Below are 17,918 nucleotides of genomic sequence, written 5' to 3' on the forward strand. Positions count from 1 at the left end.
TCAATTAATTTGTTAGAGCAGCTCACAGAACTCAGGGAAACACTTACTTATGTTTCTCCATTTATCATGAAGCATATTACAAAGGATACAGATGAATTTGTCAGATGCAAGATGTACATAGGGTGAGGTATGGGAAAAAGGGTGCAGAGCTTCCATGTCCTCTCCTGGTGCACCACCCTCCGGGAACCTCCATTGTACAGCTATATGAAAGCTCTCTGAGCTATCATCTTAAGCATTTAGGAGTTTTACATCAATATGTGGACATGATTGATCAAATTATTTGCCACTGGTAATCAATGTGACCTATAGTTCCCTCCTGTCTCTGGAAGTTGCGGGGTGGAGTTGAAAGCCCCGACTCTCTCTAATCACTCCTTGTTCTTTCTGATGACCAGGCCCCAGCCTGAAGCTATGTAGGGGTCACCATCCACCAGTTATATCATTAGCATAAAAAGGACACTCTTATAACTTAGGAGATTTTAAGGTTTTAGTAGTCATATATCAGGAAATTAGGAAGGGGACCAAATACAGTCATGTGTATTAATGGGAGCACTTCTGATAAATGCACTGTTAGGTGATGTCATCATGAGACAACATCAAAGAGTACATTTACACAAACCTAGATGGTATAGCCTACAACTCACCTAGGCTGTATAGTGTAGCCTATTGCTCCTAGGCTACAAACCTGCATGGAATGCTACTATCCTGAATATCGTAGGCAACTGTAACATAATGGTAAATATTTGTGTATCTAAACAAAACTAAACATAGAAAAGGTATAGTAGGCTCAGCACTTTGAGAGGTGGGTGAATCATTAGGCAGGTGGATCGCAAGGTCAGGAGTTCAAGACCAGCCTGGCCAATACGGTGAAACTCTGTCTCTACTAAAAATACAAAAATATCTGGGTGTGGTGGTGTACACCTGTTCCAGTGACTTGGGAGGCTGAGGCCGGAGAATCACTTGAACCCAGGGGGTGGAGGTTGCAGTGAGCCAAGATCGCACCTCTGCATTCCAGCTGGGGTGACAGAGCAAGACTCCATCTCAAAAAAAAAAAAAAAAAAAAAGGTATAGTAAAAATACATTATTATAATCTTAAAGGACCACTACCCTATATAACCGAGAAGCATGACTGTAAATATTTTACAAAATGAGAAGACTCAGCATTGGTGCAGAACTCAGCTTTAATCAAGAAGAAAGCAATGCCAGTAATGGGACTTTAGGAAGAAATTGATGTTCTGTTAGCTCATAAATAGAGGAAGCTGGACAGGTAGGACAATTGCTATTCTTAATCAGAATCACATGTCCAGGGAAAGAAAGCAGAGATAAAAAAGTACCACATGCTGAGTATTTTAGGCTCCTTTTCACTTTGTTCTAAGGGAGAGAAAGTCCTCTGAAAGTCATTATTTCTTCTCTCTTCCTCTTTCCTATACTCAACCTCTAATTATCTTCCCTTCTGCCTTTGGATTTTGCTGATCTCCAAGAAGTTGGGGAAAGAAATGACAAGGCTTTTAGACAACAGTCTAATTTCTAGCAAAAAATAATTGCAAGTCTTCTATATGAAGAGAAAGATTTTCTACTGAGGGAAGAAGAAACAAAAAATAATGACTTTGATGCATATTAAAAGATTTGAATTAGATATTTGGAATAATTATACAACTATTAAAAACATTTGCTGCTACTGAGGGTATCAATGTAAGGAAGCTTTTCAAGGCTACAACAGAAAATGTTATCTCTGTGAGGACCACTCATACCTAAACAGAGAGGGTCAGGAAATTTTCTAATCCTATGATACTGTGAAAATAGAAATTGAACATTAAAGCTATGCAAACTAATATTTGCATAGTATTTGTCAATGTGCTGCACAATCATCTGGTCATTGAAATAGACACCAGGACAAAGTAAGAAGGGAAATATCCTTGTGGGCCTTAGCTCTAGATTTCTTAAGGATGAAGATTCTGTTTCAGTGTGATTTATCCCAGGTCATGCTCAGGTCAATAATTGCTTAATTATTCCTTCTAAATGCCTATCTCCATGCTCATGTCAATAATTACTTAATTAAAACCTTCTACATGCCAATCTCTATGCTAGGTATCCCTGATACAAAAATGAATAGGACAAAGTTTCTACCTCATGTGTCTTTTGGTCAGCCAGATGTTCTATTTCCCCTTAGAGGGGTACCTGTTTTCAGCCTATCTAAGTGGATTTATCTCACATGAAACCTCTTCAGGTCTCTGCCGTTCCCAGACATAGGGAAAGTACAACTAGAGTACATCTCTGTAGAAATATGCTTCCCCTTTCCTTCCCAATTCATCTCAGCTGTACTCAGTATGTTCTAAAAAGGGTACTATAAACCATAAATTCATAAACCCATCTATAAGGGCATAGCTAGGCAGGAGAACTGCCATTCAACTGATATAATAAGCCTCCAGGAATAAGTTTCAGTGCTTGACTGTTACAGTAGTCAGCAAAATCCACAGATTTAATTACACCCAAGTAATTGTAGAAAAGATCATCCATTATTCTAACTACTCTGAAAAAGAAGAGCCCATACCCTGAAACGACTTTGTGGTAGCATAAACGGAGATCTATTCATTAGGACCATAAAATAAAATGGAAATCTGTTTTCTTTTCAGAGCAATGTGATTACCATCACCAGTAATGATATTATGGAAGGAAAAATACATTGTCTGCTAGGACACACACATTTTCCTTTTTGCCTTTGTCTTTATTTCTTCCTTTGAAGTGACCATAGTAAGACCTGAATAACTTGGGGTCATCCCAAATGTTACACCCTCATGCCCAGATTTGGTATCTTTTAAACAAAAAGATTTAGAATCCCCAACATACAGTCACTTCTCTCCACCAATTCTAAAAGCATTTTGGTTTTAATTTTTTTAATTCCTTTAGTTGTATTCATAGTATGCAGATTAAAAGATGAGTGCAGCATTACTCTTATAGAAAGACTGATTTAAATTGGAAATGGAACTAGGTATTGAGGCGTTACAGAGGCTAAAAAACTAGAAATAAGGTCTTAGCAGGAGGAGGTCTAGGTATTTGATTTTTTTTTTTTTTTTTTTTTTTTTTGTAACATAAAAGGAGGATTTGGAGCAAAGATTATAAAGCAGGAGTAAGCGGTTTGAAGAGAAAAAAGAATAAGGTGATATATGGCAAACCCAAAAGAAGCTTGTATTTTATTTCATTTTAATTAGGGATCTAATATACTTGTGAACATCGAAATTATAATGAAGCAGAATAGGACTAGACATAATAGTAGTTAAGATTTGAAATTTTTAAAATTATTTTCCTAATAAAAATGTGACAGTTGATTAGGGATAAGGGGATGAAGAACAGAGCAATTAAAAGAAGGGTTTTCAGTCTGTGGCCGAGAGTTAAGAAAAAACTGAGTGAAGGAGACCTGTTGATGGAAAGAATAAGGGAGGAATCATAGTTAGGACAGAGGGAGCCAGAGAAAACAAATCCTTTGTATCAGGCATTGAGAAAGCAAGAAAAATGTGGGGACAGAGAATGCTGATGACTGACCAGAGGTGCAGATATAACTTCTTCTGTTATTTATTTTTTTCCTCTAAAGTGTGTATATTTACAAAATATGTGATTTTTATAGAGACCTTTAACATTTATCCTCTCATTTCATCTCAATAGCATTCTTCTATATTTAGGAAAAATATCCTGACTCTCATGTTGCAGATGGTGAAGGTGAGGCATAGATATGAGAGACCCTCAAATCATATTTAAAGCTGAACTGAGAGTAGGTTGCAAGTCCTTTGGTTTCTAGTTTAACCATCTTACAACTGACTTCCCATGGGAGTTTCATGCCACCACCTCTCCCTTTTCCATGGCCTAGGCACAGGGAAGAGATTTATGGTTCATATTGGAATATTGAACTTTTTTTTTAAATTAGATAATTACCTTTAAAATCTGAAGAGCTGCCAGGTGGAGGAAAAACAACACATATTGTGTTTTCACACAAAGAACAAGACCAAAAGTAAAAGATGAAAGCTACAGGAAGGTATATTTTATAAAGAGTATTTTAAAAAAAAAATTTTAATACTTAAAACTTTTGAACTTTTTGATGTTTAGTTTCTTCATTGATAATGAGTTCCCTGTTACATGAGTTTATCAGGCTGTTCTTGCATTGCAAGAAAGAAATACTTGAGACTAAGTAATTTATAAATAAAAGAGGTTTAATTGGCTCACAGTTCTGCAGTCTGCACAGGAAGTATGATGCTAACATCTGCTCAGCTTCTAGGGAGGCCTCAGAAAACATTCAATCATGGCAGAAGGAGCAGACATGATCACATGGCCAGAGCGGGAATAAGAGAGCGAGAAGGAGGTGCTACACACTTTTAAACAACCAGATCTCAGGAGAACTTACTATCACCAGGACAGTACCAAGAGGAATGGTGCTAAACCATTCATGAGAAATCTGCCCCCATGATCCAATCACCTTCTACCAGGCCCAACCTCTAACACTGGGGATTACATTTCAAATATGAGATTTGGGTGGGGACACACATCCAAACCATATCAATCAGGCATTCGGGTAAAGACTGAATGGCCATCTGTCAGGAATATCATAGAGAAAGATACCACCTAGATAAAATTTGAACTTTACGACATCCAAAAATTCTTCCAAAATTCATATGCTCTTTGGTTTTCGTTGATTGTTCAAGACCCACTCTTTCTTTTATATCATGTTTGCTAGAACAGAGCAATCATCTGCTGAGTCAGGGGAAAGTAAGCAGAGAAAAACTAAATAAATAAAGACAATAATCCCCCTATACCTTTGGAAATGTAAAGGCTAATAATAGGAGTCCTTTTCTGGCTAATTAATATATCTTCTCATTACTCAAAGGATTATAAATCATTCTACTATAAAGACACATGCATACGTATATTCATTGCGACACTGTTTACAACAGCAAAGACTTGGAACCAACCCAAATGCCTATCAGTGATAAACTGGATAAAGAAAATATGGCATATATACACACGGAATACCATGCAGGCATAAAAAAGGAAGGATGAGTTCATGTCCTTTGCAGGGACATGGAATAATCTGGAAACCATCATTCTCAGCAGACTTACACAAGAACAGAAAACCAAACATCACATGTTATCACTTATAAGTGGGCGCTTAACAATGAGAACACATGGTCACAGGGAGGGGAACATCACACACCAGGGCCTGCAGGGGGTGGGGGTGCTAGGGGAGGGATAACATTAGGATGCAATGTAGATGACAATACCTAATGTAGATGACAGGGGGAGGATGCAGCAAACCACCATGGCATGTGTATACCTATGGCATTGCTTTATCTCCCTACCTATGTAACGATACAGCACAATCTGCACATGTACCCCAGAACTTATAATATATATGTGTGTATATATATATAACATATATGTATATATATGTATATATATGTATAATACACACACACACACACACACACATATATATATCTTCTTTTATTCTTTCCAAGAAATTATTTGACAAACTTCTTGTGAGGACAGATTTCCTAAATTTAATCTGTCTGTTCTTTCTTAATGGATGTGTGGCTCTTCAGTATAAAGAAGTTCCAATCCAGATGTTGATATTATATTTCTGGATATTTGGAATACAGCATTTCAATACCCAGAAAATTTGTGAGCTTCTCACTGAAATTATTAAAAATAGTTGTATTTTTAGCTTAATTTTCTCCTTAATCAAAGCATATAATATAAAATGCTTTAGTAGTTGGTTGAATAATCCATGAAAGTGCAAAGCTTCAGATCATATTTGAGCAATGACTAATGCATTTTACTGAGTCTTTACTACATTTCACTCTCTGTAAAGTTTCACTAGAGTTAGGACTACCAGACTCAATTTAGGTTCATTATCAACAAGTTATGGTCAATGTGTCTAATTTCCTTCTTAAAATAATTCTTGGATTGAATAGCCTTAGTATGCAGAAAGCATAGCAAACATAAGGATGATATGCCTGGACTTTAGCAAGGGATTTAATGGGGTCAATAACAATGGTCTTAACAACAGATTAAGAGATTTGGACTTGGAAAGGAGGACATTTTAGATAGGAAATTATAATTTTTTGATATTCAGACTAAAATGGTGGTAAGCAATGGATACAGATTAGGAAGGAGAGCATTTTCCCTTAGTCATGTACCACGCAAAATAATTTCCAAAGTCTTGCATGGTGACTTAGAGGGCACAGTCATCACATTCTCAGATAACATAGGCTTAAAGTGGATAAATAACATGCTAGATATTACAATCAAATGACAAAATTTAGCTGGGGGTGATGGCACATGTCTGATCCAAAATACTGAGAAGGCTGAGATGGGAGTGTCTTAGCCTGTTTGCATTGCTGTAAAGGAATACCTGAGGCTGGATGATTTAAAAATAAAAGAGGTTTATTTGACTCATGGTTCTGCTGACTGTACAAGAAGCATGAAACCAGCATTTGATTCTGATGACAGCCTAAGGATGCTTCCACTCATAGCAGGAGGAGAAGGAGAACTGGTATATACAGATCACATGGCAAGAGAGAAAAAAAGAGGGTCAGGCTCTTTTCAACAATCAATTCTCAGGGGAAATCTAGTGGGAACTAATAGATCCACTCACTCCCCCTTCCCCAAGGAGGGCATTAATCTAGCCAACAGATCTCCCCCTATGATCCAAACACCTCCTATTCAGCCCACCTTCAACATTGTAGATCAAATTTCAACATGATATTTAGAGGGGCCAAATATCCACACCATAGTAGGATGTTCCCTTGAGCCCAGGAGTTCAAGGCTGCAATGCTGTATGACTGCACATCTGCATGGCCACTGCACTCCAGCCTGAGCCACATTGTGTGACCCTATCTCTAAAAAAATAAAAACAAAAAAGCCTCCAAAATATCTGTCAGACTGGACCAAAATCAGTTTAATAAGATTAAATAAGATTAAATTTAACAGAGATAGATGTATGTGCATTTTAGACTGGAAAAGCAACTCTACCTGAAAAGATGAGGTAATGATATCACACAGCAACATTATATATGATAAAGTCTTAAGGATTTTAATTGACAATAAGCAGAGTGTGAATAAAGTAATGTGATGCTTCAAAAAAAAAATTGAGCCTAAGCTAAATTCATGGAAGCTCACAATCGAGAATGATGGAATTTATGTCAACTCTTTTATGAACAGCTAAATTACTGCATTTTTGTTTTTGGCTTTGCATTTTTAACAGATTTTAGTTAAAAGAAAAAAACTAAACCTAGAAGATAAATCAGAGTAAGGATGGGCCTTAAAACCATACTTGTTAAAGAAACATCAGAGGACATAAGATATTTTAATCCAAAGAGAATATGATTACTATCTTCAAATATTTGAATGACTTGAATGTAACACAGATGTTAGATTTGTTCCACAACTCTAAAGAGTGGAGCTGTTAGAACAAGTGAATGGAAGATAAAAGAGGGAAATTTTAGTTAATCTAAAGATGAATACTTTTATAGTCAAAAGTATGCCAAAATTAAGTGGGTTGCCCCACTACAGGTTTTTAACCATTGACTAGATGTCTATGTGAGGATATTGTAAAATTTGTATATTCTGTAGCATCTGGACTGTGAACAATATCTTCAAACAATTGAAAGTTTACTATTCTAGGGAGACAAAACAATGCCAAAAAAACTGAAGCTCAATTTCCTTCCTTTCCAATTTGCTCAAATCAATTATTCTCTCCTTACTTCTAATTTCTTGCCTGTGAAATGTAGGTAATCCTATTTGCCATCTCAGACCAGATGGAAAAGTCTGTAATGAGTTTGGAGCCTAGAGTATTCTTCACCATAAATTTTCCATGTGTTTCTGTTGCTGTTTTTTAGAAAAAAAAAATTCAAAGTTTTCTGCTTGAATGAGAATCAAATTCAAAGTTTGGGAGAATGCCCTCAAATTATTTCTTTTTCTCTTTCAAAAATAAAAATTGGATGTGATTTGGGCCAGTCAGTCTCCTTGATAAGGCAAATAGCAATACAGCTGCTGGATGTTCCCAAGGCTTTACATGAATTGTGTTCTACTAACCCAGGGACTCCCAGGTTTTACTTAAACATATTGGCCTAGAACCAGCTCATCCATCATGCAAGTCTCTAAACAAATGAAGGCCAGCCTGCCCAGGCAGAGCTGAACAGGAGGCAACAACTGGAGGATTAAGACTAATTCCAAATTGTACTTGCGATACATTTCAAATATTAACTCAGTTTTTAACAGTATTTTTCTTAAATCTGATATTTCTTTTCTCATATCCTTTCATTTCTAGGCCTATTTACCCAAAAGAAGAGCAAATCAATTAAAAATAAAGTCTCTGAAAGAAACACCTGATAGCTCGTATAGTTCTTCTATGACTCAAATACAAGAGGGGAAGAGATAAATGGAAAATCACAAGGCAAGTATGATTTCCACAAAATGCTGAGATTTTTCATTTAAAATATCTGACTTCTAAATTAAACACCCCTCAGCATTTCTGTAATGATTATGAATAAAGCTTTCATTTTTGACATCCTAATTACTTTTGTTGACAGGTGGATTTTTTTTTTTTTTGGTTTTATTTTTCTTTTTTCTGTTTTGTTTGTTTAAATCAAAAGAAAAAAAATCACTCAATTCTGCCAAGATATAAAAAATTTCAAAGAATATAAGGCTATTTATTTGACTAGGTCCATTGATTGAAAATACTCAATTTTTAGAAAATGGTGATGAAGGATGCACTGCATTAATTTTGTAAAGTGTGAGAAGGCTCCAAAAAGGAGAATAATCATAATGTATAATATGGGTAGGCTGTCAGAATACAATGAAAATAAATACCACACTTTTTCAAAGATATACAAATTAGGCATCTGAGTGAAGTTCTTAAATTGCTCTATAATGCTTCTGCCAAAGGAGATAACTCATAGTAGGCATTTGTTGTGTGACTATAGATTTATAATTTTAGTGGAATGATGTCATTTATTGGGGGTATAAATATCAACTATTTTCTCAGCATTCAATTTTTTAAATTGTTTTTCCTGTATTCTTCATGCTATTTTAATTTGGATAAGAGGCACAATTGATATGTTCTGTATCTAATTTATAATTCAACATGCAAAAGATCTCTCAGTTTTGTTAAGCTTACCTATGAGATCATCCATGCATTCAATGCTAAATAAATTGAGAATACAACAAGAGTAAAAAATATTGTAAAGAAATGGCTCTCATGCATAAGAGGAGAGAATATATTCATTATTAATGATAAGGAACATTGTTATTGGATCTTCAAATTTCACTTCAAGTCACATGGCATCCCAGAGCCATGTGTGCACAAGTGTTCAGAGAGAAATAAAAATAAAATCATCCAAAATTTTTGTCATATTCAATATTATACAGATCAAACATTTTGTTTGTAAAATTAATTTTATTTTGCTTTATTATATTTAGTTTCCATTGTGGACTAGAGGAAAAACCTAGAAAACTCCAAGCAGATATTTGGGACTTATTCTTTGTATTTTATCACTATACATGAATAAAATGGAATGTGATCAGAGGCCAGAGAATAAATAAATATTTTAGGCTTTGTGAGCCATATTGAATTTGTATCTCTGTTGTAACTACTTAACTCTGCTATTGAAAGCAGCCATTCACTAATAAATAGCCTACCAACCAAAAAGAAAACCAAGATCAGACAGATTCATAGCTGAATTCTACCAGAGGTAAAAAGAGCTGGTATCATTTCTACTGAAACTCTTCCAAAAAATTAAAAAGGATTCCTCCCTAACTCATTCAATGAAACCAGCACTATCCTGACCAAAACCTGGCAGAGATACAACAACAATAAAAAAGAAAACTTCAGGCTAATATCCCTGATGAACATTGATGCAAAAATTCTGAATAAATATTGGCAAACCAAATCCACCAGCACATCAAAAAACTTATTGACCATGATCAAGTGTGCTTCATCTCCAAGGTTGGTTCACATATGCAAATCAGCAAATGTGATTTATCACTTAAACAGGACTAAAGATAAAACCACATGATTATCTCAATAGATGCAGAAAAGGCCTTTGATAGAATTCAACATGGCTTCATGTTAAAAACTCTCAATAAAAAAGGTATTGAAGGAACATTTTTCAAAATAATAGGAGCCATGTAAGACAAACCCACAGCCAATATTATACTGAATGGGCAAAAGCTGGAAGAATCCCCTTGAAAACCAGCATAAGACAAGGATGCCCTCTTTCACCACCCTATTCAACATAGTATTGGAAGTTCTGGCCAGGGCAATCAGGCAAGAAAAAGAAATAAATATATTTAAATAAAAAGAGGTGAAGTCAAACTGTCTTTGTTTACAGATGACATGATCCTATATCTAGAAAACCCCACCTTCTCTGCCCAAAAGCTTCTTAAGCTGATAAGCAACTTTAGCAAAGTCTCAGGATGCAAAATCATTGTGCAAAAATATATAGCATTCCTATACACCAACAACAGGCAAGCAGAGATCCAAATGGCAAATGAACTCCCATTTACAATTGCCACAAAAAGAATAAAAAACCTAGGAATAAGCTAACAAGGCAAGTGAAGGACCTCTTCAAAGACAACTACAAATCACTGCTCAAGAAAATAAGAGAGGACACAAACAAATGGGAAACCAGTCCATGTATAGGAAGAATCAATATCATAAAACTGGCCATACTGCCCAAAGTAATTTAAAGATTTGATGCTATTCCCATTAAATTACCAGAAGCATTCTTCACAGAATTAGAAAAGAAAAATTAAATTTATATGGAACCAAAAAAGAGCCCAAATAGCCAAGACAATCCTAAGCAAAAAGAACAAAGCTGGAGGCATCAAGTTACCTGACTTCAAACTATACTACAAGGCTACAATAACCAAAACAGCATGGTACTGGCACAGAAACAGATACATAGACCAATGGAACAGAATAGATAACCCAGAAATAAGACCGCACACCTAAAATCATCTAATCTTTGACAAACCTGATAAAACCAAGCTATGGGAATAGGATTCTCTATTTAATAAGTGGTGCTGGGAAAGCTGGTCAGGCAGATGCATAAAGTTGAAACTGGACCCCTTCCTTACACCATATACAATTCAAGATGAATTAAAGATTTAAATGTAAACCCAAAACTATAAAAACCCTAGAATAAAATCAAGGCTTTTTTTCATATGTTTGTTGGCTGCAAAGAAGTCTTCTTTTGAAAAGTGTCTGTTCATATACTTTGCCTTCTTTTTGATGGGGTTGTTTTTTTCTTATAAATTTGTTTAAGTTTTTTGTAGATTCTGGATATTAGCCCTTTGTCAGATGGATAGATGCAAAATTTTTCTCCCATTCTGTAGGTTGCCTATTTACTGTGAAGATAGTTTCTCTTGCTGTGCAGAAGCTCTTTAGTTTAATTATATTTTATTTGTCAATTTTGGCTTCTGTTGCCATTGCTTTTGGTGTTTTAGTCATGAAGTTTTTGCCCATGCCTATGTCCTGAATGGTATTGCCTAGGTTTTCTTCTCAGGTTTTTATGGTTTTAGGTCTTATGTTTAAGTCTTCAATCCATCTGGAGTTAATTTTTGTATAAGGTGTAAGAAAGGGGTCCAGTTTCAGTTTTCTGCATATAGCTAGCCAGTTTTCCCAACACCACTTATTAAATAGAGAATCCTTTCCCCATTTCTTGTTTTGGTCAGGTTTCTCAAAGATCAGATGGTTGTGGCTGTGTGGCATTATTTCTGAGGCCTCTGTTCTGTTCCATTGTTCCATACATCTGTTTTGGTGCCAGTACCATGCTGTTTTGGTTACTGTAGCCCTGTAGTATAGTTTGAAGTTATGTAGCATGATGCCTCCAGCTTTGTTCTTTTTGCTTAGGATTGTCTTGGCTACACAGGCTCTTTTTGGTCCTATATGAAATTGAAAATAGTTTTTTCTAATTCAGTAAAGAAAGACAATGGTAGCTTGATGGGGATAGCATTAAATCTATAAATTACTTTGGGCACTATGGCCATTTTCATGATATTGACTCTTCCTACCTATGTGCATGAAATGTTTCTTCATTTGTTTATGTCCTCTCTTATTTCCCTGAGCAGTGGTTTGTAGTTCTTAAAGAGGTCCTTTACATCCTTTGTAAGTTGTATTCCTAGGTATTTTGTTCTCATTGTAGTGCTTGTGAATGGGAGTTCACTTATGATTTGGCTCTCTGTTTGTCTATTATTGCTGTATAGGAATGCTTGTGATTTTTGCACATTAATTTTGTATCCTGAGACTTTGCTGAAGTTGCTTATCAGCTTAAGTAGATTTGGGGCTGAGACAGTGGGGTTTTCTAAATACACAATCATGTCATCTGCAAACAGAGAAAATTTGACTTCTCTCTTCCTATTTGAATACCCTTTATTTCTTTCTCTTGCCTGATTGCCCTGGCCAGAACTTCCAACATTATGTTAAATATAAGTGGAGAGGGAAGGCATCCTTGTCTTGTGCTGGTTTTCAAGGGCAATTCTTCTAGGACTTGCCCACTCAGTATGATATTGGCTGTAGGTTTGCCATATTTTGCTCTTTTTATTTTGAGATGTGTTTCACCAATATGTAGTTTATTGAGGGTTTTTAGCATGAAGGGCTGTTGAATTTTATAAAAAGCCTTTTCTGCATCTATTGAGATAATCATGTGGTTTTTGTCATTGGTTCTGTTTATGTGATGGATTATGTTTATTGATTTGCATATGTTAAGCCAGCCTTGCATCCCAGGGATGAAGCCAACCTGATCGTGCTGGATAAGCTTTTTGATGTGCTGCTGGATTTGGTTTGCCAGTATTTTATTGAGGATTTTCGCATTGATGTTCATCCAGGATATTGGCCTGAATTTTTTGTTGTTGTTGTTTTGTCTCTGCCAGGTTTTGGTATCAGGATGATTCTGGCCTCATAAAATGAGTTAGGGAGGAGTCCCTATTTTTCTTTTCTTTTTTTTTTTAATTTGTATATGGTTCAGCTAAGGTATTTTATTTCTGTTTAAAGTCAAACACACTACATAAGACATAGAAGGTGCATTATATATTGGGAAAACATAAAACAAGTATAGTGGCTGCCTGGCTCACAATGATTAACTCTTCGCTAAGAATGGCCAGATAATTCAAGGGTGCCATCATGTCTACCCTAGTATCCATAAATGTTTGCTTGACCTAGGCCAAGTTGATCCACAATTCCTACAGAAATTTAATTTTCAATGAAGAATCAAATTGACCTGGAGGTCACTGAACCTGAGTTATCTGAACTCAAGAAGAAGCCACTGAAATCTTAGTTTTATAATACTAAAAGAACCCTAAGCTTTAGTTTTCAGCTGTTACCTCAATTCTATTAGTTACTCCAATATATTTCCAACAAATTATTTTCTTTTTCAAAACATTATGTATAAGCAGTAGGAAGTCAACTCTGAAACAGGTAGAAGCATAGCAGGAGGAGCCCCTCTTTTTCTATTGCTTGGAATAGTTTCAGAAGGAATGGTACCAGCTCCTCTTTGTACCTCTGGTAGAATTCAGCTGTGAATCTGTCTGTTCCTGGGCTTTTTTTGGTTGGTAGGCTATTAATTACTGCCTCAATTACAGAACTTGTTATTGGTTTATTCGGGGATTCGACTCCTTCCTGGTTTAATCTTAGGAGAGTGTATGTGTTCAGCAATTTACCCATTTCTTCTAGATTTTCCAGTTTATTTGCATAGAAGTGTTTATAGTATTTTCTGATGGTAGTTTGTATTTCTGTGGGATCAGTGGTAATATCCCCTTTGTCATTTTATATTGTGCCTATTTGATTCTTCTATCTTCTTTATTAGTCTGCCTAGTGGTCTATCTATTTGTTAATCTTTTCAAAAAACCAGCTCCTGACAAGGAGCCAAGGAGAAGAACCACCAGCTTTACAAGTCCTACACCAGCAGAATCATTGCAAAGATGATTCCCACTTCACTAGAAGAGATCAAAGAGATTCATCGAAGTGGCAGCAGTAAGGCTCTGGACAACACTCCAGAGTTCGAGCCCTCTGACATCTTCTACTTTTGCTGGAAAGGAATGGAGACCATTATGAATGATGAGGTGACAAAGAGATTCTCAGCAGAGGAACTGGAGTCCTGGAACCCGCTGAGCAGAACCAATTATAATGTCCAGTACATCAGCCTTCTGCTTACGGTCCTGTGGGGGTTAGGAGTGTTGACTCGGTACTGCTTCCTGCTGCCACTCAGGATAGCACTGGCTTTCACAGGGATTAGCCTTCTGGTGGTGGGCACGACTGTGGTGGGATGCTTGTCAAATGGGAGGTTTAAGGAGTTCATGAGTAAACATGTTCACTTAATATTTTACCAGATCTGTGTGCAAGCACTGACAGCCATTATCACCTACCATGACAGAGAAAACAGACTGAGAAACGGTGGCATCCATGTGGCCAGTCATAATTCGCCGATCGATGTGATCATCTTGGCCAGCAATGGCTATTATGCCATGGTGGGTCAAGTGCACCAGGACTCATGGGTGTGATTCAGAGAGCCATGGTGAGAGCCTTCCCGTTTGAGCACTTGGAAGTGAAGGATTGCCACATGGTAGCTAAGAGACTGACGGAACATGTGCAAAATAAAAGCAAGCCGCCTATCCTCATCTTCCCTAAAGGAACCTGCATCAATACATCGGTAATGATGTTCAAAAAGGGAAGTTTTGAAATTGGTGCCACAGTTTACGCTGTTGCTATCAAGTATACCCCTCAATTTGGCGATGTCTTCTGGAACAGCAGCAAATATGGGATGGTGACATACCTGCTGCAAATGATGGCCAGCTGGGCTATTGCCTGCAGCATATGGTACCTGCCTCCCATAATCAGAGAGGCAGCTGAAGATGCCGTCCAGTTTGTGAATAGGGTAAAATCCGCTATTGCCAGGCAGGGAGAATTTGTGGACCTTCTGTGGGATGGGGCCCTGAAGAGGGAGAAGATGAAGGATATATGCAAGGAGAAGCAGAAGCTTTACAGCAAGACAATCGTGGGGAACCATGAGGACAGAAGCTGCTCCTGAGCTTGCCTCAAGCTGGCGGGGGCCACCTTGCTGAGAGCCAACGGGCTAGGAACTGGATTTCTTGTTCTCGCCACCGCCCCTACTACTGCACCCTTTCCAGACTCCAGGGCTTTCAGGGCTGCTCTGGAACCCAGGACTCCAGCTTTCGCCCAGCCCCAGCGGGATCCCAGTGCACCCGGCACAGCCTACCCTTGGTGGTCTGAACGGATGCTGCAGGTGTCACTATCCAGAAGGAGATGCCTTGTCTCTTTCGTTGATGGAATGCCATTAAAGTCAACTCCCCATCTGTGCATGCTGTGCGGGCTGAGTGGCTGAAGAGATGTGGTCACGTTCTTGTGCTAGGGGCAATGGGACAGGAGTCTGTTACACATGCTCATGTGCCAGTGATGTGCCAGGGGTGGCCACCCACTCTCGAGGAGAGGCACAGCTGAAGTATTGTGGCTGGCTTCGGCCTCAACGTCACCCCCAGCCTTGGAGCTCTGCAGACACGATAGGAAGGAAACTGTCATCTGCAGGGGATTTCAGCAAAATGAAGGGTTAGATTCTTATGCTGCTGCTGATAGAACCACCAAAGGGAGGAGAAGAGGCCAGGTGGGCTGCTGACTGGGCCATAGTGAGAACCAAGAGTCCTGTGTGTTCATACTCCAAGCTAACCCAGAACTCCCCATGTGATGCACGCTCCATGGAATGTGTGCCTTGGTTTCCCCATCTGTAACATGAGTCGGGGGGAAGGGTGGTAATTCCTACCTCACAGGGCTGTTGTGGGGATTAAAGTGCTGTGGTGATTGAAGGACACGTCACATTCAGTGTTTCAAATACAGGCCCACAAAATGGGAAGGGCAAGTCTGAGCTCAGAGGTGCTGCACCTGGCTTTGAATTTTTTTGTGAGTAAATAAAACCAGCTGGTGAATGAAAAACAAATAGACAAACAAACAAAAACCAGCTCCTGGATTCATTGTTTTTTGGTTTTTGTTTTTGTTTTTAGAGACGGGGTTTCACCATGTTGGCCGGTCTGGTCTTGAATTCCTGAACTCGTGATCTGCCCACCTCGGCCTCCCAAAGTGCTGGGATTACAGGTGTGAGTCACCACACCCAGCACCTCATTGATTGTTTTTGAATGGGTTTTCATGTCTCTGTCTCCTTCAGTTCTGCTCTGATCTTATTTATTGCTTGTCTTCTGCTAGCTTTTGAATTTATTTGCCCTTGCTTCTCTAGTTCTTTTAATTGTGGTGTTAGGGTGTTGATTTTGGATATTTCCTGCTTTCTTCGGTAGGCATTTAGTGCTATAAATTTCCCTCTAAACACTGCTTTAGCTGTGTCCCAGAGATTCCAGTACATTGTGTCTTCGTTCTCATTAGTTTCAAATAACTTATTTATTTCTGTCTCAATTTTGTTATTTACTCAGTAGTCATTCAGGGGCAGGTTGTTCAGTTTCCATGCAGTGGTATGGTTTTGAGTGAGTTTCTTAATCCCGAGTTCAAATTTGATTGCATCATGGTCTGAGATACTATTTGTTATGATATCCATTCTTCTGCATTTGTTGAGGAATATTTTACTTCCAATTATGTGGTCAATTTTAGAATAAATATGATGTGGTGCTGAGAAGAATGTATATTCTGTAATTTAAGGTGAAGAGTTCTATAGAGGACTATTTCACCATTAGAGAAATGCAAATCAAAATCACAGTGATATACCATCTCATGCCAGTTAGAATGGCAATAATTAAAGAGTCAGGAAACAACAGATGCTGGAGAGTATGTGGAGAAATAGAAATGCTTTTACACTGTTGGTGTGAGTGTAAATTAGTTCAACCATTGTGGAAGACATTGTGGTGATTTCTCAAGAATCTAGAACCAGAAATACCATTTGACCCAAAAACCCCATTACTGGGTATATACCCAAAGGATTATAAATCATTCTACTATAAAGACACACACACACATATGTTTATTGCAGCACTGTTCACGATAGCAAAGACTTGGAACCAACCCAAATGTCCATCAATGATAGACTGGATAAAGAAAATGTGGCACATATACACCATGGAATACTATACAGCCATAAAAAAGGATGAATTCACTCATGTCCTTTGCAGGGACCCAAATGAAGCTGGAAACCATCATCCTCAGCAAACTAACACAGGAATAGAAAACCAAATACTGCATGTTCTCATTCATAAGTGGAAATTGAACAATGAGAACACGTGGACACAGGGAGGGGAATATCACACACTGGGCCTGTCAGGGGGTGGGGGGCTAGGGGAGGAATAAAAGGGGTTTGGGGGTAGGGGAGGGATAGCATTAGGAGACATACCTAATGTAGATGATGGGTTGATGCAAACCACCATGGCACATGTATACCTATGTAACAAACTTGCACGTTCTGCACATGTATCCCAGAATTTAAAATATAATAATAATAGTAAAAGAAAATCAAGGCAATACCATTCTGGAAATAAGCACCAGCAATGATTTCATGAAAAATGCCAAAAGCAATTGCAACAAAAGCAAAAATTAACAAATGGGATCTAAATAAACTAAAGAGCTTCTGCACAGCAAAAGAACTGATCATCCGAGTGAACAGTCAACCACAGAATGGAAGAAAATTTTTGCAATCTATTCTATGAAAGGTATGATATTCAGCATCTACAAGAAACTTAAACAAATATACAAGAAAAAGAAAACCCACTGAAAAGTGGGCAAAGGACATGAACAGACACTTCCCAAAATAAGACATATATGTGGCCATGAAAAATATGAAAAAAAGCTCAACATCACTGCTCATTAGATAAATGCAAATCAAAACCACAAGGAGATACCATCTCATGCTAGTTTATAATGGCTTTTA

At 37.6% G+C, this 17,918-nt stretch overlaps 1 pseudogene; it reads left to right on the forward strand.

The window, feature by feature from the left end:
• Nucleotides 1-14,340: 14,340 nt before the first annotated feature.
• On the forward strand, nt 14,341-15,071 carry LOC105729370 (glycerol-3-phosphate acyltransferase 4-like; annotated as a pseudogene).
• Nucleotides 15,072-17,918: the final 2,847 nt, after the last annotated feature.

The sequence above is a fragment of the Aotus nancymaae genome, unplaced genomic scaffold (assembly GCF_030222135.1).
Source record: "Aotus nancymaae isolate 86718 unplaced genomic scaffold, 86718_ANA_hifiasm-v0.15.2.pri h1tg000011l, whole genome shotgun sequence".
Classification (NCBI taxonomy): domain Eukaryota; kingdom Metazoa; phylum Chordata; class Mammalia; order Primates; family Aotidae; genus Aotus; species Aotus nancymaae.